Below are 24273 nucleotides of genomic sequence, written 5' to 3'. Positions count from 1 at the left end.
ATTTCTGTTGTTTGACAAAATGAATACTGTAACAAGCTGCTCTTGTTGAGGGACTACTGTCTCATCTCATGGGCTTAGCTTAAGCAACTGCAAACCTAGGTGGAGAAAAAGAGGAGGAAAAGGTACAGGAAGAAGGAGGTGGAAAAGAAATAAAATATACGTATGCTGGGATAAAAGTAATAGTGCTTTCATTTATTTAAAGTTTACTATATGCTTGCTTGACCGTGTCCAAAATTTATATAACATAAACTTTGAGGGCCATCACTATACCCATTTCATTGATGTATAAACTAAAGTTAACTCCTTAAATTGCAAAGTTAATGACAAGAGAAACCCACATCTGTTTCCAGATGTCAAAATCTCACCATTTCAATACTGAGTCTAACTACAAAGTCAAATCACATATCATAGTACTCAATATTTACACATATTTAATTGAGAGACTAAAGTATAAAATGGAGCCAAAATAAATTATCCAAATGAGTCATTCCCTCAGAACTGGTAGGGACAAAATACTCCAGAAACAACAAACTTTAGTACCCATGGTACCAACAAACTTTATCTACATGGTACCCATCTTTCATAATGTATTTTCCACACCACAGAAAAATTAATGCCAAACAATATATTAAGTACTTCACATTTCTTTGGCAATGGGATTTTAAATGTCACATTTTCTAGAAAGTGCAATGGAAAGAGAACATAGTTATATCTATGTAAATAAATGTTTGTTGCTCAAAGATACTGGAGATTAAGTACATTTATCAAGGACTCCTAAGTACCCTAAAGGTGCCTTATATGTGATGGAAATTTAAAAAGCATTGTTTAACAAGCACATGACTTATTTCTTAGGAAAGTGAAAAGTGAGTCGCTCAGTCATGTTTGGGACACCATGGATTGTAGTCCATGGAATTCTCCAGGCCAGAATACTGGACTGGATAGCCATTCCCTTCTCCAATCAATTTTCCCAATCCAGGGATCAAATCCAGGTCTCCTGCATTGCAGGCAGATTCTTAAGCCACCCGGGAACTTTAAGAATCCTGGAGTGGGTAGCCTACCCTCTTCCAGAGGATCTTCCCGATCCAGGGATTGAATCAGGCTCTCCTGCATTACAGGCAAATTCTTTACCAGCTGAGCTACTAGAGAAGCCTTTATTTCTTAGGACTAAGCATATATGATGATTATATTAAGGAAAGGTGAACCGAAGCTTCAAGGTATCACTGGATAAGTTTCAGGAAATCTCATCTGTGAAGTTATTTTATTTTCAAAAGGAAAACAAAATTTTTCTTTTGAACGAAATCAGGAACAAAGAATCAAGAACAATCTTTCATCTCAAGGGCCCTTCATACTGGTATTTAACTACACCTAAAACATATCCACTTACTAAGAAATGACCTTAATTCACAAGGAAAGCTACTCAAAGGCCACAAACTGCCACAGTTTATTTTATATTCTTTGAAAGGCAGAATAACAATTAAATATTTCCATCTTGCAAAAGTTCTTCTAAAGAGGAAAATAAAATGCTAGCTCCTTCTGGAAATGTTAAGTGATCTACATTGAATCACTCCAAAACTTTTTCAAAGACCTCATTCAAATATAGTAGTTCTAAGTTCACAGAGTAAGTTTAAACTTACTCTAAAGTATCAACTATTTTAATTTCATAGTGCTCGATATATTTTACAAAAATCAATGCATGCAGATTTTAGCAATTTTTTCCAAGATATTTTTACTTTACATTAAAAACTGGAAGATATTTATATTCATTGATTATTTTAAAAAGTTGTTTTTATTATGATTATGGCATGCATTGCTCTTTGAAAAACTAGCTAATAAGATGAAATAATCTCTTAATATTCAAATTTTAACTAGTTAACATTCACACAAGCAGTCATACTTCAGGGTTAGCATACCACTATTTCCGTTAACTCTGATCCTCTGAACACAGTCACCAAAATCAACAAGGGCTCTCACTTTTTACTTCCACCTTTAGCTGTAATTTACCTTAAAACTTTAATACATGTCTTTAGTCCCTATATCAACACCAAGTTCTATGTAAAGATCTTGCAAAATCGAAACACTGAATAATGCTTTAACTATCATGATAAATTCTAAATTTTGCTTCCTCCAATTCTGAGTTACTTATTTGAAATCAGAATGCTACCACAAAAAGGGGTTACACGTTGAAATCTTGCCAGTTATCTAAGCCAGACCAGCTACAAAAGAAAATAAATACAGGCGTGCCTACTGTACCTAATAATCTAAGATTATAGCCCTATTTTTAGGCTTCTATATATATGAACTCTTTTAGTCCTCCTAAAAAAGATTATCATCCAGTTAGTATTTGACAAGGAAACTGTGTCTTAGAGAAAGGGACACTCAAAAGCTTACAGAGGTAAGTTATGTCTGTTAGGTTCTGAAGTCCTTGTTTTAACCACTATGAAACACCTGGACTTCAGATGTGTTCCAGAAACAGTGTTTACACAGATATAAGTTAAATAAGTGTCATTTTAAAATATGAGGAATTGTTATGTTAAAATTTCTAACCTCAATGAAAATGGTAAAAAAAGAAGCAAGCAAGCAGGAGAAGGAAAAAAGGGCCACATAACTGCACGAAACTTGAGATAAATGTGAATGTGTTTTGTTTTGTTTTGTTAATGCTTTCTCACTCTATCCATTAACAAACACTGTAAGGGGGTCAACTTTTGTAGCCTGAGTTTTTAGTGATTTCATGATAGTCACTTCACATGATCCAGGGAAATCACAGCACTTATAAGCCTACAAGGATTTATATTTCCTAAGGTAATTATACCTTGGATTATTACAGAAAGAAACATAATGTTAAGTGGGTAAAAAAAGGTCTGGTTAACATGTTAAGTGGAAAAAATAGATATAATTTAAAGATTATGATTCATAAGATATCAGAATACATATACTACCTACTTTTATATAATTCTAATTATGGCAACTTTATAATATGTAATTATCTCTCTCATTCCTCTATCTTTGGTTACTTCAGATACACCTGAAAATCAGTATATTCCTAATAAGGGAAAAAGTATTAAAAATTAAAAAATAAAACTTAGTATTCCAATGATATGTTAACATTGTCTTCATAGCATTGTTAATTAGTATAATATCTATGTGCATATTGTACTATCCATATATACAGTTCAGGGCAGGTTTTTTGGTTTTAACAAATCTAGGATTATTCCTTAGCATTTTACATGTGCAACCTCTATTCTGACTTTGACTACAAGCCACCCCCACATCCACAGTTCAGTGTCTGCTATCAGAACTCTCAAGGATCACAGCTGTGTACTGGCAAAAGGGCTTGCATAACTTGATGAAGCTAAAAGCCATGCTGTGCAGAGCCAACCAAGACTGATGGGTCAGAGTGAAAAGTTCTGACAAAACATGTCCACTGGAGGAGGAAATGGGAACCCACTCTAGTATTCTTGCCTCGGAACCCCGTAAACAGTGTGAAAAGGCAAAAAGATACAACACTAGAAGATAAGCCCCTTCCCAGATCAGAATTTGAGCAAACTCCAGGAGACAGAGGACAGAGAAGCCTGGCATGCTACAGTCCTCGGGGTTGCAAAAAGTTGGACAGGACTGAGCGACTGAACAACAGGTAAGAAGGTGTCCTATATGCTACTGGGGAAGAGCTGGAACAATTACAAATAGCTCCAGGAAGAATGAAGCAGTGGAGTCAAAGAAGAAATGATGCTCAGTTGTGGATGTGTCTGGTGGTGAAAAGTAAAGTCCAGTGTTGTAAAGAATAATATTGAATAGAAACCTGGAATGTTAGGTCCATGAATCAAGGTAAACTGGATATGGTCAAGCAGGAGATGGCAGGAGTGAACATCAACATCTTAGGAATCAGTGAACTAAAATGGACAGAATGGTTGAATATAATTTAGATGACCATTATATTTACTACTGTGGATAAGACCCCCTCGGAATAAATGGAGTAGCTCTTATAGTCAACAAAAGGGTCCAGAATGCAGTACTGGGGTGCAACCTCAAAAACAACAGAATGATCCTGGGTTGTTTCCAAGGCAAACCATTCAACCTCACAGTAATCCAAGTCTATGCCCCAGCCACTGATGCCAAGGAAGCTGAAATTGACCATTTCTCTGAAGACACATAACATCTTTTAGAATTAACACAAATACAGATGCCCTTTTCATCATAGGGGCTTGGGATGCAAAGTAGGAAGTCTAGAGATACCCAGAATAGCAGGCAAATTTGACCCTGGAGTACAAAATGAAGCAGAGCAAAAGCTAATAGAGTTTTGTCAAGAGAATGTGTTGGTCAAAGCAAACAACCTTTTCCAAGAACCCAAGGGACAACTATACAAAAGGACATCACCAGATTGTTAATACAGAAATCAGATTATGGTTTTTGCAGCTGAAGATAGAGAAGCTCTATACAGTCAGCAAAAACAAATCCTGGAGATGACTATGGTTCAGATCATGAGCTCCTTACTGCAAAATTCAGGCTAAAATTGAACAAAGTAGGAAAAACCACTATCATCACGGTTTAGCTGGTAAAGAATTCGCCTGCAATGTGGAAGGCTGGGTTCGATCCCTGGCTTGGGACGATCCCCTGGAGAAGGGAAAGGCTACCCACACCAGTATTCTGGCCTGGAGAATTCCATGGACTGAACAGTCCAGGAGATCACCAAGAGTTGGACATGACTGAGTGACTTTCACCTCACTTCAGGAAAAACCACAAGGCCACTTAAGTATGATCTAAATCAAATCCCTTATGATCATACATTGGAGGTGATGAATAGATTCAAGGGAATAGATCTGGTAGATAAAGTGACTAAAGAACTATGGCGGAGGTTTGTAACTGTACAGGAGGCAGTGACCAAACCCATCCCAAAGAAAATAAAGGCAAGAAGACAAAGTGGTTGTTTGAGGAGGCGTTACAAATAGCTGAGGAGAGAAGAGAAGAGAAAGAGAAGGGACAAAGGCAAAGACGTACCCAACTGGATGCAGAGTTGCGAGAATAGCAAGGAAAGATAAGGAGGCCTTCTTAAATAAACAATGCAAAGAAATAGAGGAAAACAACAGAATAAGAAAGACTAGCAATCTCTTAAATAAAACTGGAGTGATCAAAAGAACATTTCATACAAGGATGGGTATGATAAAAGACAGAAACAGTAAGGAACAAAGAGAAGCAGAAGAGATTAAAAAGAAGTGGCAAGGATACAGAGAACTATACAAAAAAGGTCCTCAGACCCAGATGATAATGATGGTGATCACTCACCTTGAGCCAGACATCCTGGAGTGTGAAGTCAAGTGGGCCTTAGGAAGCATTATTATGTACAAAGCTAGCAGAGATGACAGAATTCCAGCTGAGCTATTTCAAATCCTAACAGATGATGCTGTTAAAATGCTGTACTCATTATGTCAAGAAATTTGGAAAACTCAGTAGTGGCCACAGGACTGGAAAATGTCCATTTTCATTCCAATACCAAAGGACAATACCAAAGAATATTCAAACTACCATACAACTGTGCGCTTTCATGTGCTAGCAAGGTTATGCTCAAAACTCTTCAAACTAGGTGTAGCTGTACATGAACCAAGAACTTCTAGATGTACAAGTTGGGTTTTGAAGAAGCAGAGGAACCAGAGATCAAATTCACTGGATCATGGAGAAAGCAAGGGAATTCCAGAAAAACAACTACTTCTGCTTCATTGACTATGCTAAAGCCTTTGACTGTTTGGGTCACAACAAATTGTGGAAAATTTTTAGAGATGGGAGTACCAGACCACCTTACTTGTCTCCTGAGATACCTGTATGCAGGTCAAGAAGCAACAGTTAGAGCCAGACATGGAACTGGTTTCAAGTTGGAAAAGGAGTACAAGGCTATATGTTGTCATCCTGCTTACTTAACTTACATGCAGAGTACATCATGCCAAATGCCAGGCTGGATGAATCACAAGCTATCATCAAGATTGCCAGTAGAATGATCAACAACATCAGATACACAGATGACTCCACTCTAACGGCAGAAAGTGAAGAGGAACTAAAGAGCCTCTTGATGAGAGTGAAAGAGGAGAGTGAAAAGCTGGCTTAAAAATCAACATTCAAAAAACTAAGATCATGGCATCTGGTCCCAAGACTTCATGGCAAATAGAAGTGGAAAAAGTGGAAGCAGTGACAGATTTTATTTTCTTTGGCTCCAAAATTACCATGAATGGTGACTGAAGCTACAAAATTAAAAGATGTTTGCTCCCTGGAATGAAAGCTATTGACAAAACTAGACAGTGTATTAAAAAGCAGAGACATCACTTCGCTAGCAAAGGTCCACGTAGTCAAAACTACAGTTTTTCCAGTAGTCAGGTATGGATATAAGAGTTGGACCATAAACAATGCTGAGCAGTAAAGAATTGATGCTTTTGAACTGTGGTGCTGGAGAAGACCCTTGAGAGTCCCTTGGACTGCAAGAAAATGAAACCAATCAATCCTAAAGTAAATCAACCTGGGATATTCATCAGAAGGATTGATGCTGAAGCTCCAATACTCTGGCCACCTGATGCAAAGGGCCGACACACTGGAAAAGATCTTGATGCTGGAAAAGACTGACAGCAAAAGGAGAAGTGGGCAGCAGGGGATGAGATAGCTAGATAGCATCACCAACTCAATGGACATGAATTTGAGCAAACTCTGGGAGATGGTGGAGGAGAAAGGAGCCTGGCATGCTGTGTTCTCCCGGTCACAAAGTCAGACAGAACTCAGCGACTGAAGAACAACAATCAGAACCACACATGGTCTGTGAAGGTGGGTCTTCTCTGTAAAGGCCTTCACTCTAATTTCCCATCTAGGCTCAGAATGTTTCTCACTGCATCTTAATCAAAACAAAACAAAACAAAACAAAACAATCTGCTTCATGTTCCTCTCTGATAGCAAGGTACTCTCTGTGAAGTTTCTGGTTAACTAACCCACTAACCCATGCAACCCCATGAACCACAACACGCCAGGCCTCCCTGTCCATCACCAACTCCCGGAGTCCACCCAAACCCATGTCCATTGAGTTGGTGATGCCATCCAACCATCTCATCCTCTGTTGTCCCCTTCTCCTCCTGCCCTCAATCTTTCCCAGCATCAGGGTCTTTTCAAATGAGTCAGTTCTTTGTATCAGGTGGCCAAAGTATTGGAGTTTCAGCTTCAACATCAGTCCTTCCAATGAACATCCAGGACTGATCTCCTCTAGGATGGACTGGTTGGATCTCCTTGCAGTCCAAGGGACTCTCAAGAGTCTTCTCCAACTAGTGAATAATAACTGGCATGCCACAAACAGTGACCCTATTCATATGAAGTGTTAGTCGCTCAGTTGAGTCTGACTCTGGGACCCCGTGAACTGTAGTCTGCCAGGCTCCTTTGTCCAGGCAAGAATACTAGAGTGGGTAGACATTCGTTCCTCCAGGAGATCTTCCTGACCCAGGGATCTATGCTGGGTCTCCTGCATTGCAGGTAGATTCTTTACCGTCTGAGCAACCAGGGAAGCCCATTTATATAAAAGACACAGCAATTCAGTAAAGGCTCATAAGAAATTCCTCACATTTGGCTGATCTCTTAGCCCATGTAGCCGTTCAACAATTACATACAGATTGATAGCAAAATATACAGAGCAGTTGTTTCTGATTTCATAGTCAGAATATAATTGACACAAAGACTCTCTTACAGATTGCCTCCATCATAATTGGTATAATTTGAGTCTGGTTCAGCTCTAAAAGATGAAGAACCTTTAGAAATGGCGAAAATTCTAAACAACTCTAGTGGGGGGCGGGGATTTGGTGGTGGGGGGTGGAGGAAGAGAAGTGATTAAAAAAAAAAATTCTCCCTTTTGTTCTTTTACAATCCACTCTCATAACCTACTTTATCTCACAGTGAATCCTGTCATCATTCAATGGGTCTCTGCCATTTAATAGCCCCAGGTTAGTTTCCAAATATGTGTCACTAAAAGGAAATTTGATGCAGAAACATAAACCAAAAAGATCCCAAACCTAAGTTTTTAGTTCTATTTCTGTTACCAGTTAGATCTTGGTACACTGAAGTAAATTGCTAGACTCTTCCATTTCTTATTAGCAGTAGTAAGTAAATATGTAATACGGGCCAAACTCTGGGTGAGGGGTGCTATACACACATGGTCCCACACTGGTATTGCTGTACTTGCTATACAGATCAGCCACCGAGAAGCTCAGAGAGGTTGTAACAACACTGTAAAGACGAGGATAACAGCTCCTCATGCCCTGACTTCCAGTGGCTCAGTTGGTAAAGAATCCGCCTGCAATGCAGGAGATCGCCTGCAAGCAGGAGACCCAAGTTTGATCCCCGTCTGGGTCAGGAAGATCCCCTGGAAGAGGAAATGGCAACCCACTCCAGTACTGTTGCCTGGGAGACTCCAAGGACCAGAGGAGACTGGATTAAGGACTGAACCACCAAGACCACCCTATCCACCTTACTGCAAATCTGACCAACCTACCATGCCTTTTCTCCCTAAGCATTCTGCCTCTCAGTTGCTCACCAGTAAAACAGGTGTAACAATCCTTGCCCAAGTTAAACTCCAGCATCACTGAGGTAATTAAATAAGATAACAGATGTGTAACTCTACAAAGTACATTTCTAGGAACAGGAATAATATATCATTAATAGATCATCATCCATAAAAAACATAACCAGGTAGATACAACCTTGGTCATGCTATTGAGAATTTCACGGCCAAACAAATCAAGGCCAAGAAAAGCAAAATTCAAAGCAACATTAAATTCTCCCGAGGCCAGTTTTTTGTGATTTTCTTTTGAGAATATTATTTAAAAAAAATTTTTTGGGCATGTTCCCTAACCAGGGATCCAGCCCATGCCTCCTATAGTGGAAGTGCAATGTCCTAACCATTGGACTGCCAAGGAAGTCCACAAAGCAAGTTTTAAGAAAAAAAAAAAAAAAAACATAAAGATTACATTTTATTTTAAAATAGCTGTTCCTAAGATAAAATACAGTATATATCAAATACAGTACATCACGACACCATGTTATAACCTTAATTAACTTCAACACATTAATTTTTGACAGTAGTTTTTAACTCAGCAGGTAGTGCTAAACATGGAAAAAGTAGAGTTAGTAATAGAGAAAAGGGCATTTTAAAAGTAAGAAATGTTCAGTAAAAGCACAAACATGAAGAATAAAATATTTATGTGAGTAGAAAAATATCCTTGAATGCTAATAAAATAAAATTAGCTATTAAATAAAATAAATTTCTAAAAATGTCAATTACCTTTACTATATGCACAAATCTTTGGCAACTATCATTTTAATGTATATTTTCAGCTACTACGAACAACAGAAAAAAAAGAGGGAGGTTAATTTTCTTTGCCTTTTTTGCTGCTATAGGGCAAACAGATAAGGGCTCTTCAAAGGCTATGCAGCTAGTACTTGTAGGAGGCATTTTTGCATTACTTGAAAAACATGATATTGATATAAAGGATGATGCTATTCATTTTACAGCCTTAAGCATACAACTCAGAAAGTTCTACTTCCAAACAGCGAAAGGAAGCTACTACACAGAGGGGAAAATTAAACAGGAAGAACTAGAAGAGTGAAGGCAGTCAGGTGACATTATCACATCAGTTGAGCACCATGAGAAAGAGAAGGGCTGGGCCGTTTTCCTGAAGCTCAAACAGGGAATTTTCAGTGCCCATTAAAGTCTCTTTTACACAAAAAATATCTACTGGATACCTATTAGTTTTAATAAATATTACCAACTAGAAATTATGACTAGATACATGTTTTTAGAGGCATAAACCCATATAATGCCTCCTAAATGGTGCTGACATTCAGAGAATTTACATGCCAGGTTGATTAAGATCCATAAAGAAGCAGCATTTTCCTAGGTAGTCATCAGGACTGGGTTAGGGTATAGTTCTTTAAGTCTAAACTCCTACTTAAAAGCCTCAAAAGTAAATATCTACTCTAAGCTCCATTTGGAAAAGCCACAATCAGAATATGGCAGACCTCTGACCAAAGCGTCACTTAAGCCTCCTGGTTTTAGAATCGCACCACAAAACCCAAAGATATGGCATAAAAAGAACCTTACTGGCCCTATTATCTACCAAAAAAAAAAAAAAAAAAAACCTTTCTCAAAATCATTGTCCTAAACTGTAAGAGCAAAAGAGATTTTTTAAATCTTGTGCCATTGCTTCCTAATAACAGAATTTCAACAGCAGAAGTAATTTTAAATATATTGTGGTTGGAGATAAGGAAAAGGCACAACACAGATTTGTATGGTATCACTAATTAATATGCTCATGTTTTCTTTATGTAAACCCAGAAACTTATCTCTACTTGAAAACTGTTTTCAACACTCACATGAATACAGACAACAGCATTCAGTTTTAACCACTAGAGTGAAAATGACTTGAAGCCATCCTTGGAAAATATTCAGATTATATGAAAACAGACTAAGTAGAGACATGATGTATTCTATACCAGTATTGCAAACAACCAAAGCTTATTTGTAAAAACTCACAGAGAATAAGCCAAGTGATAAACTAAAACCAAATATTATCTCAAAATATCTCTGACCTCCTGGTCCCTCCTGGTAGCCATGTGATATATATTTTGAGAAATTTATTTTTTTCACAAGGAAAAAGAAGAGAGAAAGAGAAGAAGCAATGTTTATTACATTTCTTTATTAAACAAACTCCCAGCTGTTAAGCACAGAGCCCCACATACTCTAAGACTAAGTTTCTTCCACAATCCAGGGAAAGAACTGCACTTACCAAGAAAAGTTCCTTGACACCTCAGGTCTCTGTTCAAGTCAAAATTTGACACTCATCTGTTGTATTAAATATCTAATCCAGTTCCTTCTTCCTAAACTTAAAATTCCTAGAAAGTTCTCCTAATTAAAATGTATGCCTACATTACTCCCAGGGAAAAATATTAACCCTGGTATTTTAAAATAATATCCCATGATGTTTTACATGAAGGAACTGATTTATGCTATTTAAAGTGGTTGAATAAATGTTCAGAGTGGCAGCTAGTATTATTAAGATTTAGACACCTAAATACAAGACTCAACAAAGGCCCTAATATAGTTCTGCCCTCCAGAAAGGTTTTGTTTGTGTTCGTTTATTCCTACTATTTAATTAAGTTGGATTGTAGTGTCTCACTTGGAAAACAATATTAGCATTTTTAAATAAAAACTTTTAGTGTTTGGTTCTTATTTTTTAGTAAGCACCTATGTGTATTTTCTACGAGATCCACTAGATAGTAATATTCAGATTTTTAAATTAATACTAATATGCAAGACTAAAAAGAGGAGAGATTTCTAATTTAACACTCCTATGCATAAAGAAGGGCTCACACTGTTTTCCCGTTGATTTATATATATAAAGTCTCCTAAATCCAAGTTTTTTTCAATAATTATATGATTTGAACATCTCAGAGTTTTCCATAATCCCTTAAGACTTAACTGGAATTTTCCTTTACTTCCATGGGCACAAGTACAGGTGTGCATGATTAATAAGGATAAAACTGAAAAGTGTGTCTTGCTGAAAATCTGCTATATCTGTGACAGTATCTGTAACTATATTACAGCAGAAAATGAATATATTTTAGCTCTTTAGCCTTTTGTGTTTAATAAGACTCAAATACCTGAAATTTGATTTTGCCTAAAACACTGCTCTAATATATTTTTTTACTTACTTTAGCAGTTTTGTTCTCTTTTGTTGAAGGAGAACATAAAATTTCAAAAATATTAGCTATGTCTTAATTCTATTCTCAAATATAATTTCTAACATAGCTAAACTATCCCTTAATAGATGCCATATTTATGGATATTTCTTAGGCGTTTCTCTTTCTGTTAGTGTGGTAAAACTCTGTCCAGAGATTGTCTCCTTATACAGAACACATAAAAATGCAATCCCAAAGAAAAGCAATGCCAAAGAATGTTCAAACTAGTGCACCACTGCACTCATCTCACATGCTAGCAAAGTAATGCTAAAAATTCTCCAAGGTAGACTTGAACAATACATGAACCAAGAACTTCCAGTGTTCAAGCTGAATTTAGAAAAGGCAAAGGAACCAGAGATCAAACTGCCAATACCCACTGGATCATAGAAAAAGTAAGAGAATTCGAAAAAAACATCTACTTCTGCTTCATTGACTACTCCAAAGCCTTTGATTGTGTGGATCACAGCAAACAGTGGAAAATTATTAAAGAGATGGGAATACCAGACCACCTGACGCACCTCTTGAGAAATATGTATGCAGGTCAAGAAGCAACAGTTAGAACCAGACATGGAACAACAGACTGGTTCAAAATTGGGAAAGGAGTACATCAAGACAGTACATTGTCACCCTGCTTATTCAACTTCTATGCAAAGTATATCATGCAAAATGCAGGACTGGATGAAGCACAAGCTAGAATCAAGATTGCAGAGAGAAATATCAATTACCTCAGGTATGCAGATGACACCACCCTTATGGCAGGAAAGCAAAGAGGAATTAAGCAGCCTCTTGATAAAAGTGAAAGAGGAGAGTGGAAAAACTGGAGTAAACTCAATATTCAAAAACTAGGATCATGGAATCTGGTCCCATCACTTCATGGCAAATAGATGGGGAGACAATGGAAATAGTGACAGACTTTATTTTCTTGGGCTAGAAAATCACTGCAGATGGTGACTGCAGCCATGAAACTAACAGACACTTATTCCTTGGAAGAAAAGCTAGACCAACCTAGGCAGCATATTAAAAAGCAGAGACACTACTGTGTCAACAAAGGTCTGTCTCTTCAAAGCAATGGTTTTCCCAGGAGCCATGTATGGATGTGAGAGTTGGACCATAAAGAAAGCTGAGCCTCGAAGAACTGACACTTTTGAACTGTGGGGATGAAGAAGACTCTTGAGAGTTCCCTGGACAGCAAGGAGATCAAACCAGTCAATCCTAAAGGAAATCAGTCCTGAATATTCACTGAAAGGATTGATGCTGAAGGTGAAGCTCCAATACTCTGGCCACCTGATGCAAAGAGCTGACTCATTGGAAAAGACCCTGATGCCAGGAAAGACTGAAGAAAAGAGGAGATGGGGATGACAGAGGATAAGTCGGATGGCATCACCAACACGAGAGATGAGTTTGAGCAATGTCCGGGAGCTGGTGGTGGACAGGGAAACCTGGCATGACGCAGTCCATGGGGTCAGAGTCAGGCATGACTGAGTGACTGAACTGAACTGAAAAATGCTAGATAGGAAATATAATATTTGTTAATGAATGTATTAATTGATGGGCTTCCTTGTGGCTCTGCTGGTAAAGAATCTGCCTGCAATGTGGGAGACCTGGGTTTGATCCCTGGGTTGGGAAGATCTCCTGGAGAAGGGAACGGCTACCCACTCCGGTACTCTGGCCTGGAGAATTCCATGGACTGTATAGTCCATGGAGTCACAAACAGTCAGACACGGCTAAGTAACTTTCACTGCCACTACTTGGTATTAATTGATGGGACAGTAAGGGGAATCCTCAAACCTGGAAACTCTGTTCAAAAGCATGAGTACAGAAGGTTAACAGGTTCTGAAGATGGCATTCACCCTGTGTAAATTTGCAGAACTAAGAGGAATCAGGGCTTGGGATTTAATTGGCTTCTAAAGAGATGTTAGATAAGAGAAGCCACACAAACTCAAGCCTTGGGAAGAGAAGCACTGGTCTCACTCAGGAACACGGGTGAAAAATTCAGAAGAATATAAATTGGATAATACACAATTAGTAATTCTTAGGCATATTCCAAGAATGCAAAGCCAAGTTCAACGTTAGAAAATCTATTAATATAATTCATTAACATAAATAAAGTGGGGAAAATGCCTATTATTATCAATATTAATTCACAGAAAGAAAACTTAGACTAGAAATAAGAGGAAAACTCTGATAAAAGCTGTCTACTGAAAAACATAAAATGCACATAATTAATGGTGAAATATTTAAAACACTCTTTCTTAGAAAAGAATGAAATAAAAATCTGCTGTCATCACTTCTGTTTGACATTGTAATGGAGGTTCTAGCATGAAATGAGAGAACACAAGCGAAAGCAACAAAACTGAAATAAGAAGATGGATAGGAGGGTCATCAAGGATTCTAGTAATAGCCTTTTCTCAATCTGCCAAATGTGTTATTTGTTTTACAGTGGTATCCTTTAAGTAGTTCAAATATAAGGTTTGTGGATATCTTTCTCAATGAGTGAAATATTTCATATGTGTTTAACAAAAGAGAAGCAAAGAAATGTTCGAACATTTTAAGAATGAAATACAAAAACTAATATGGAAATCAGAATAATATAACTTCATACTTATTTTAATTATATGTGAGTTTGTTTCTTTGAAATATAACCACTAGTAAAAATATTCAATCTAAGACAACACTAATTTTAGGGTTAAAGGCTTTCAAACACCCAAAAAGATTCTGTAAGTTTTGTTATGGTAATCTCAAAGACACAGTGATATGTCACCTACTTTATGGTTATACACAATAGGACCATTTTTACTGAATCTGTTGTGTTGTCTTTGTTTTTTTTCTTCCCTGAAAAACTGTACTTGTAGGCATTATAACTGGAACCAAGGAAAAGATTTACGTGCTACTCTGTTCTTAGAGGAAACCATATACTTTTGAACTACTTTACTTACTCCATGTCAATAAGAAACCACAGTTAACTTACTCAAGAATCAAATGTTTAAAAGGTGCCTTAACAATTTAGGATATTTATTTTTTAAATATCCTCCTTCTTATCTCTCCTTTGGTTGAGATTTTCATTTTAATGAGACATTTTCATTTCATCCTTGTCAACCACCTTATATTTCTTTTTTCTACTCAGAAGAGACAAATTAAGAAGAAGAAACACAGGATTTCCAGTTCAAGATGGAAGAGTAGAAGAATGTGTGCTCATCTCCTCCTGTGAGAGCACCAGAATTGCTATCATCTGTTGAACAATCATTGACATGAGGACACTGGAACCCACCAAAAAGAGATACCCTATGTCCAAAGACAAAGAAGAAGCCATAACAAGATGATAGGAGGGGCACAATCACAATAAAATCAAATCCCATACCTGCCAGGTGGGTGATCCACAAACTGGAGAACAATAACATGAAAGAAGTTCTCCCACTGGTGAAGGTTCTGAGCCCCATATCAGGCTTCCCAGCCTGGGGATCCAATAAAGGGACTGGGAGAAACAGACTCCATCCTTGAAGGGCACAAACAAAATCTCACATGCACCAACACCCAGGAGAAAAGAGCAGTGACCCCACGGAAGACTGAACCAAACTACCTGCTAGAATTGGAGGGCCTCTCATGGAGGCATGGGTCAGCAGGCTTGCCAGACAATTGGGGAGCTGGCAGCAGCAGTCCTGGAAGGGGCCCCATAGCATAAGTCCTCTTAGAGGTTGCCACTAACCCTACCATGGACCCCATAGACCCCAGGTCTGGGTCACTTCAGGCTAAACAACTAACAGGGAGGAGCTCAACCCCAATCATAAGGAGATAACTGGATTAAAGCTTTACTAAGCACAGCCCTGCCCTCTAAAGCAAGGCCTAGTTTATCCCACCATAGTCCCTCCCACTGGGAAGGGTGCACAAGTCTCTCAGTCTCCTCCATCAGAGAGTAGACAGAAGCAAGGAGAAGCACAGTCTCACAGTGGCTAGAACAAAAATCACATACATCACAATGAAAAAGCAGAAAGTTATGTCTCAGATGAAAGGACAAGATAAAAGCCCCAGAGGGGGAAAAAATGAAGTGGAGATAGTGAACCTTCCAGAAAAAGAATTCAGAATAATGATAGTGAAGATGATCCAGGATCTCAGGAAAACAATGGAGCAGATTCAAGAAATGTATACCAAGACCTAGAAGAGCTAAGCTTCCCTGGTAGCTTAGATGGTAAAGAACTTGTCCGCAATACAGGACACTCAGCTTTGATCCTTGGGTCAGGAAGATGCCCTGGAGAAGGAAATGGCAACCCACTCCAGTATTCTTGCCTGCAGAATTTCATCAAGAGAGGAACTCTCCATGGTGGGCTACATTGCATGGAGTCGCAAAGACTTGGATATGACTGAGCAACTAAGCATACACACATGCAAAAGAACTAAACAATAACAAACAGAGGTGAATAAATACACTAGAAGGAATCAAGAGAAGAATAAACGAGGCAGAAGAATAAAGAGGCAGAAAGACCTGGAGAATGGAATGGTGGAAATCACTGCCACAGAACACAGAAAAAAAAAAAAAAATGAAGACACCCTAACAGACCTCCAAGACAACATTAAACACACCAACATTCACACTATCATGGTCCCAGAAGGAGAAGAGGGAGAGAAAGGGCCTGAAAAAATACTTGGAAGAGATAATAGCCAAAAACATTTCTAACATGGGAAAGGAAATAGTCAACCAAGTCCAAGAAGCACAGAGAGTCCCTGGCAGGAATACACTGGAACTCATAATAATCAAACTGACAAAAATTAAAGAAAAAGATAAATATTAAAAGCAACAGGGGAAGATGACAAAGAACATACAAGGGATCTCCCATAAGGTTATCAGCTGATTTCTCAACAAAAACTCTACAAGTCAGAAGGGAATGGCATGATATATTTAAAGTGATAAAAGAGAAGAAACTACAACCAAGAATACTCCTAGCAGCAAAATTCTCATTCAGATTTGATGAAGAAATCAGAACTTTTACAGACAAGCAAAAGTTAAAGAGAATTCATCACCACCAAGCCAGCTTTACAACAAACACTAAAGGAACTTCTCTAAGCAGGAAACACAAGAGAAGGAAAAGATCTACACAAAATAAACCCAAAACAATTAAGAAAATGGTAGTAGGATCATACATATCGATAATTACCTTAAATGTAAATGGATTAAAAGCATGAGCCAAAAGACATGACTGGTTGGGGAGATGAAAACATGTGCATGCATGTACTTCCACTTACCACATCACGCTACTTAACTCTTCAAATTGTATGTAAGTATTTTATATTGCTATGTAATCATGTTCCCATTATGGCTTGCAATTTTAATGATCTTTTATTTTTTGTCTGGCTATTGATTGTGAAAACTGATAAACATCTTCTACTATTGTGATTTTTGATTAGTACAATAATTGTATCATGATTGCTGAACAGAAAATAACAGAATCCTACATCACTTAAAAAAAACTGAAGAAGAAGAAACACAGAATTTCTTTACCCTATGGAATCCTTATTCCACTTTGTACTGTTTTCCTCTCAATCAGCCTTTTAGGGAACTTTTTGCTAGCTCTCTCCTACCACATCTCTCTGTCAAAAATGAAAATTTGTATTTTATAGCTTTTTAACTCAAGACAGTCAGTCTTATAAAATATTATACTGGTTTTCCTTCTTGACTTAACTGCTAAATTTTATTTTTCTCTGAAATTTTTTCATTTTACCTCAGAAGTATTGTAACTTGACAAATTATCTAAGAAATATAGTAAGATTTATTACACAATCTCAAAGTTAGCTGGTTAATTGCAACATACCACAGTTAAAGAAGACAGTCAATTAGAGGTAATCAAAAACTTAGACCATAAAATCCACAATGAATTAGTCAAGTTTCACATGACTTAGTGGTTTAGATTTCACTTAAATTATGAATTTTTTCCTACATAATATGATATTCCTTCCACATATTTGTTTCTTGAAATCTGCAACCATGTGAAGCTGACATAGAAGTATCAATTTCACAGAAATCTAGGAAAAAAGAAAAACTCAAATGTTGCACAGCTGAAACAACTATTTAATTTCTGTTTTTCTATATCTAAATGGACAATATTTGTTATTTGCATAAGGAGGGGTTGAATATAGGAAATATAGGAATTGTGAATAATCACCTTTATAATTTCAAATATGTGGTCATTTTATATAATTTTACATATTTATGTTAGAAAAGAGCATTAAAATAAATGTTATCATGTTAAATTTTCCTTGGCTGAACCCTGCTTCATTAATTCTAAATATTTTCAGAAATTGTTTTTAAACAAAAAAATCACAATCATATGTTTTGTAAAGCAAATTGCTATAGAGTTAATAAACCAACCATTCTAAAGAGCTGATTTGATTTTTAATTTATAACTTGAAAAAATGTAAATGCCTTTACACAGTAAATATGCTGCCCATACGCTATCATTATCATTGTTTTTTATGTATATGAGCTCACTGATCTGTTTATCTGTAATAACTTTGTTAGTCTCTGCTTATGACCATAATTAATAAGGAAGTTAGCAAATAGGTGGTTTAGGGAAAACCGGTGATGAGTTTGAGATGCAGACAAATCACCAAGGTGGAGAAGTCCTACATTCATGGGGAAAGTAACTTGGAAATTCAATGACACATTTATTGACTCCATACTAATATATCCCAAGTAGCGTTCTGGACTCTCTATACAGAAAGGAAAATGAAGGCACACTTTGGATAGAACCTTGCAGAATGAATCAATTTTAAGAGGAGGCAAACCCATACGTGAGACAGCTGTGGAAATGAGAGAAAGATAGTCAAAATTGGGTAGTGTGCCTTGAAAGCCCTAGTAGCAGAAATCAATGGTGCCGAATTCTCTAAGAGCCAAAGACACATGGGGATTTAGATAAGGCCAGAGGCCAAGAAAGAAAAGTGATCATACATTTAACCACTTTGTAATGAATTAAGAAATGCTTTTGTCAAGCAAATATGTATCAATATAGTATATAAAACACAGTGTTTTAAACACACACTTAAAAAAACTTTTAATATTACTATATTTAAATAATATAAATATATTGACTTGCTCATTAAATAATGAGCTTGCTCATTAAAGCAGTCAAAGAAAATTTCCTCCTTCCTAAGCATAAAAATGCAAAGTCATTGTAAATGAGCAAACTACAGCAATCAACTATGTCTAGTATTTTCCTGACATTATCAACCACATAATGAGAGAGGACTTCTGGTTTACATAGTCCAAATCAGCTATCATTTCTCTACTATCCAGATTTAAACCATAAATTAGCAACACACTCACTATGACAGGCTCTACCCGTCATCGTCATTTGCATCCAATCAGTTAATGACTGGCAGCTGTCTGTATGACCCATTACTGAAGGCAGCAGCTTTCATGTATAATGCTTCATGAGGCTTAAAATCATATTTTGTTGAAGTAATAGTAGACTGAAGTACTCCAAAATTTGCAAAGGCTTTCAAAGGAGAAAAAAAAAAAAAAACTAACTCAATGAAATAACTGTAATCTCAAACACAGTTACATAAGACTGGCTTTAAAGCATTTCTAATCTTTGGCTAGGCTCAAATAACATCACAGACTAAGAAAACACTATCTTAAAGAAGATGACTACCAGTCTCGTAATTGCTAAGGAAGTCATTGTAGCCAGAATATTTATTAGCATGTTAGAAAAAAATCAGGAACCTGGATTTTAAAAATTTTGCCTTGTATCAAAATGGAAGCATATGTCACAGAAGGGACTCAAGGAGTCCAAAACTAACTCCACTGCCAATTCTATTCCTCTTATAAGAGTTGACTCATTGAAAGAGACCCTGATGCTGGGAGGGATTGGGGGCAGGAGGAGAAGGGGACGACAGAGGATGGGATGGCTGGATGGCATCACCGACTCAATGGGCATGAGTTTGAGTAAATTCCGGGAGTTGGTGATGGACAGGGAGGCCTGGCGTGCTGCGATTCATGGGGTCGCAAAGAGTCGGACACGACTGAGCAACTGAACTGAACTGAACTATTATGAAACATGCTTTAGTATGGAATAACGAAGGGTTAATTTTAAATTTACACTAGATCTGCTTCTATGACTTCAACCCTTTTTTTGTTATTATAAACATACATAATGGCCTGCCTCAGGGAAATAACCTGAGCCAACCACCTGTGAAGGACATGCTCAAGGACTGACAGTCTTTTTACTTTGTTTCCTCACCTCCCCTCCATCTCTATCTATGAGAGAACCTGGCAACCAGGCCCTGACAAAATGATTATTGTGAGGTGCGAGCCTGCCATCTTCTAGGTCAGCTGGCTCCCCGATTAAAGTCTCTTCCTTGCCTCAACACTTCCTCTCGTGGATTTATTGGCCTGTCGTGTGGTGAACAAGCAAGCCTGGACTTGGTAACAAGTATGTGGTACATCAACAACATATTTTACACTTTCACTTCCTTTAATAAATGTACATCTTATCTCTAAATAAGTTCTATAAGTTTTTTAAGGAGGAGGATTATGACTAACATTTATTCATCAGTGTATTCACTCAAAAAGACCTTCTCTCTTCCAGGCACTGCCCTAGTAGCTACATACATAGCATTAAAAAAAACACAAAACTCCTTGTCTTCTTGGGTCATGCATTATACTGTACAGTGACAACACATTCAAACAATAAACACAGAAATAAGGAAAATATAGGCTGTCAAATGGTCCTAAATGTCATGGGGAAAACAAAGTATGGACAGAGGACAGGGAATGCTAGACAAAGCAGAAGCAGGAGGGTGGCTGCAATTTTAGAAAGAGCAGGCGATTTGACGTCAAGCACCTTACTGATAATGCACCGTTGCACCGGAGACCTAAAGGAGTTGAGGGAGACGGAGGTGAGACTACCCCAGGAAACGTGTTTCAAGAAAAAGCAGCAACAAGTGCCAACGCTCTGTGGCCAGGGTTTCCCTGGCGTAGAGACGGCACAACATGTGGGCCAGCAGGGCTGGATTGAAGCCAGCGAAGGCAAGGCTGGGAGACTGCGGTGTCCCGTCTCTGCCCGCATGCTCTGCGTTTGGAGAAATGGGTGTCAGGGGAGCCCTGGGAGCAGTGACCACCACACTCCAGCTTAGGTCTCAAAAAAGTCATCAGGGCTCTGATGAAAGGTAGATGCTAAGGGCGGAAGAAGGAAGCAGGGGTTCAACTCAGACAAGTAAAAGGCTTGGAACTCCTCACTCTGATTCTTACAAGAATGTGCTAAACAAACGGCAAACTCAAGGGAAATCCAATTGCAAAGAGATGAGATTACCTGGAGGAGAGACTGACAGGAGTAACTGGCAATTCTGAGCAGAGCTGCTGAAGGCTGAATGTGGTGGAGCTTAAGTCAGAGTAAGAACCTTACTTCAGAAGTAAGACACTTCTGCCTAGTCTTAGAGGTATCTAACATCTACTCTTTTGTTCCAGGGCCCAGGGACTCCCAGGTTCTTGCACAGAAAAGCCAAGAAACAGGCCTTCCTGGCTCTGCAGAGGACGACAAAAAGAACTTTTATGAAATGATCCTCCTTCAAAACAAAGGTCTCCTCTCCAGGGAAGCAGCTTTACCACAGCTGTTTCCCAGGGCTGTGGGGGGCAGGCACTCCTCTCCCTCTCATCCCCTCTGGCTTTCCTGTCCCAACAAGGAGAGAGAAGGAAAGTTAAGAAACTCTCATACAGGTGACAACCTAGAGACACTAAGATTTCATCACCAAAAAAGAGGACACAGCCCTTCTCCGACATTTAACCAACACACCTGCAGGGCTCCAGTATAAAAATGGTTAATTTACAGGAGAAAGAGTTTGGGCTAAAGCCCAAAGACCTTAGAAGAGAAAAGGAAACCAGGGAAATACAATGCCTCCATCTACAGCAAACATTAAATTCAAACCCAACTCAGCGTCAGATTAACATTAAAACTCACACTAAGCCTTTTTTACCTAAATCCCTATTACTAAAACCTGGTAACATCACGTCTGACTCTCACAAAAGCACGCTAAAAGGCAAGAAAATGGAAGCAGGGAGATTCCGCTACAGACTTCTAATAATAATCTGACAAAAGATGGTGGTGACTTGGGCCATGATGGTAGCAGTGGAGATGGTAATACATGGTCAAGTTCTGGATATATTTTTGAAGACAGAACAGAGGGGATTTGCTGGTGAAATGGATGTAGGGTAGAAAATAAAAAGAGGAGATATAGATAACTCCTGATTTTCTGGGCAAAGCTTTTGAGAAAATGGAGTTACTATCAACTGAGATGGGAAAGCACTTGGCTGGAGTACAGGTTGGGAAGGGGGTTGTTCAGGAATTCAGTTTTTGATGTCTCAGAGGATTTACAGCCATTTAACTAATAATATTTGAAGTACCTAAATACTATCACACTTCTTAAGTAGTAAGAGACACAAAAATACATCAGACATGCTTAATAACTGTTTTACTGAGTGAACAGATGGATGAAGAAATGACCAATCTTTTTAACCATGTCACCAAAATAATTTCAAAAAAATTTCAACAAAGTCGAAATCATAACTGTCAACAGTATAGTAGCTAATGCTGAAAAATATTCGGGAATTTTTTCACCTACCCTGGGACAGAGACTGCTACTTATAGCAGCATCTCAGGATCAGCCCTACCCTTCTTCAAGAGCAATAGAGTGTGGCAGGATGCTTGGAGTCCCAGAAGAGAGATAATATCTCCCAGCCTTCCTCGTAGTGAGCTGTGGCCCAGAGTCTGGGAGCGAGCATGGGATGGCAATTTCTGTGATATACTCTTAAGAGAATGGGAACACCCACCATTTGTCCCTTCTCTCCCTCTTCCTGTTAGCTGAAGTGCTGAAGTGACACTGAGCCATCTTGGGCCACTTGGACAGGGTGGCCCTACTGAGATGGCAAGGGAACAAAAGCAAAGGAGCACAGATCCAGAAGACCCACGGCGCCATCTTATCAGCTCTGTACTACACAGGCTTAGACCGCCACGAAACAATAACGATTCTATCTTCTTTCAGCCACTGTTATCCTGCCTCTTTGTTACAGTAGCTTAAACTGAAACTTAACCGATACTTTTAATAATTCCTTAAAACAACCCTGTGATGAAATATGCTGGGGTTTTCTTTTAATTCCTTACCGTGTATCTCTTTTAAACAACAGGAGAATAAACTGGCAACCTAGCCATGTTTTATATATTCTCATGTACCAGTGAAGAAAAACTAGCCGAAAAGCATTCTGTAAGAACTCATTCAACAATTTTTATAGCAAGATTCAGGTGCAGACATTCAATAAATTGTGCAGTGCTCACTATGTAAAAAGCCACAGGTAAAGATTTTTCCATGAGAACTGAAGAATTCTATGCTATATATCAGCTCAATTTTAATGTTTCTGCTCCCATTAAAGTCTCTGCAATCTATTAAACATTTTAAGTACCAACAATCAGTCCCTTGTCTTAAAGAAATGAATAGTTGTTCAAGAACTCTAAATTGGTAATCAGATAGGAATGCCACAGTTGTTTGTGGGGCATCTAGATATTTGGATAAATATCCTGATACGTATCAGCAGGCCATTCCATTCATTAGGAACAGTCTCACACATTCAGTATTTGAATACTGGTACAGAAATGTGTTGGAAAAAGTAGAAAAAGCCCAGTTCAAATGCTATGCAAGCTGCCATAATTTAAAGGATAAATCACAAAAAAATAGCTTATGAAGAACAAGACTTTGGCACTATTTACTATGATATATTTTTGTACTTAAAATGTACACTTATTTTCATTCAACTGCTCTCTAGCTTCTGTCATCATTTCCTTGCCTAAACCAGAGAAATCACTGAATTAACAGCTTTTGACTATTCATTTATACTTTAAAGGCTACTTTCTACTCTAGCAATAGATTTTGAGATTTGCTAAAATAATTTTCTAAGTCAAAAGCAATCATGAAAAATATGCTCAATCTTCTCATTGAACAGTAAAAAGTGTATTTCCTTAAGTGACTTAAGGACTTACTTCCAAATGAGAATGTGCAAACTGCTTGGCAACATCCAGATAATTTAGCTTCTGCAAAGCTAAGGATGACTCAATGCTTACACACGCACACACTGACACCTACAGACACGATGCCGGGATTCAGAGGTAGCCTCATCTCCAAATCTTTTAAAAATGTCAGTGTAAGCCTTGTGGTATTTCCTCAGGCGATGCTTGGAAAACAGAAGAGCTAAACTGTATTTAAGTGAGATAACCTGACTTTTATAACACGATGAAAAGAGATGACATCCATATCACTATTTTAAAATGTGGAAATCAAGCACTTTTCTAAATTCTGACAACAGTCAATATTTTTAGACAACAGGAGCTTGAACTCCTCTGGACAAGTATAGTCAGGAACTTAGGAAAACACGTTCCTATTCCAAATATGGAACAATGGAAGTCTCTAAAATGGTCACATTGCTCATCTCAAAAAAAAGAAAATGTTAAAGTAAGTATTACAAGAACCTCTTCTTTAGAAACACTGTTAAAAAGC

The 24273-nt window shown here is 37.9% G+C and overlaps 1 protein-coding gene across 2 annotated transcripts in view; it reads right to left on the bottom strand.

Annotated features, from left to right (window-relative positions):
- Nucleotides 1–24273, bottom strand: part of TMTC2 (transmembrane O-mannosyltransferase targeting cadherins 2) — a 385731-nt gene that overhangs the window by 169081 nt on the left and 192377 nt on the right. The gene's annotated exons all lie outside the window — the stretch shown is intronic.

This window comes from Cervus elaphus, chromosome 3, assembly GCF_910594005.1.
Source record: "Cervus elaphus chromosome 3, mCerEla1.1, whole genome shotgun sequence".
NCBI classification, from domain to species: domain Eukaryota; kingdom Metazoa; phylum Chordata; class Mammalia; order Artiodactyla; family Cervidae; genus Cervus; species Cervus elaphus.
This window is presented reverse-complemented; position numbering and strand designations above follow the sequence as displayed.